A 984-nucleotide genomic window follows, 5' to 3' on the forward strand; every position below is an offset into this window, starting at 1 on the left:
GATACAGATATTTTGAGGGTGAAAAAAAACTACAATTGCTACAACTGAAACTGGTCACACTAAGAAGTCAGGTCATAAACCATACTATCAAAATAGATATTCATTTTGTTTTAGAAATGCACCAAATATTTTATTTTATTTTAAATTGCCTTTTGAAGAGAAATTAAATTTTTCAAGAAGTCCTTTTATTTGTAGTAATGGAAGGTCAATTTGAGTTATGAGAGCACATTAGAAATACAGATTTTTTTATAGTTTACATAAAGAAATGTATTTCTGAAATAACTAAGCCACTTAATCATATTACCTCTCTGCTTGCTTCTTCCTGGTTCACCTTATATATATTTTTTTGCGGGGGGGGGAGGGGAACTAAAATTAATTTGTAATGCATCCTTGTTCATCATATATTCTGCCTTTATTTTTATACATTATTAACACTGTTATTCTTTTGCTTCATATGTTGTTTGTTTGTGGGAATGATTAAGTAGAGGAGGAAGACTTTACTTAACTAATTTGCTTTTGCTTGCCCACAGTTCTTTTCAAGTGCTTTAACTTTACATATTTCTTTGAGTATATTTCACTTTCAGTGCTGATTTCATAAACAAGAAAGACAGAAGGCAGGACAGGTGGCAAGGGGTGAGCAAAATACGAACCATGGGCTGCGTCTGGCCCACCAAGGGATTTTGCGTAGCTTGCAGATGGTCCCTTGGTCCCACCCAGCCCAGGCATGGGGAATAGCCCATGCCGTGGCACATGCAGTCAGTCCTGCCCCCCCGTGGTGTGCAGTGGGTCTGGGGCAGTGCAGTGGCTGGATTCACTTCTTGGCAGTCCCAGCTGTAGAGTTCCTTTCAACTGCCACCAGACCTAACTCTGCTGCCCAGGCACCAAGGCATTCCCTGCCCCCCCCCCCCCCCCCCCCCCCCCCCCCCCCCCCCCCCCTCCCCCTCTCACAATTTTTTTTGTTTTTTTTTTTTTAAAAAAAAAAAA

Source organism: Gavialis gangeticus, unplaced genomic scaffold, assembly GCF_001723915.1.
Source record: "Gavialis gangeticus isolate Ggan-Ray unplaced genomic scaffold, GavGan_comp1, whole genome shotgun sequence".
In the NCBI taxonomy this organism is placed as follows: Eukaryota; Metazoa; Chordata; order Crocodylia; family Gavialidae; genus Gavialis; species Gavialis gangeticus.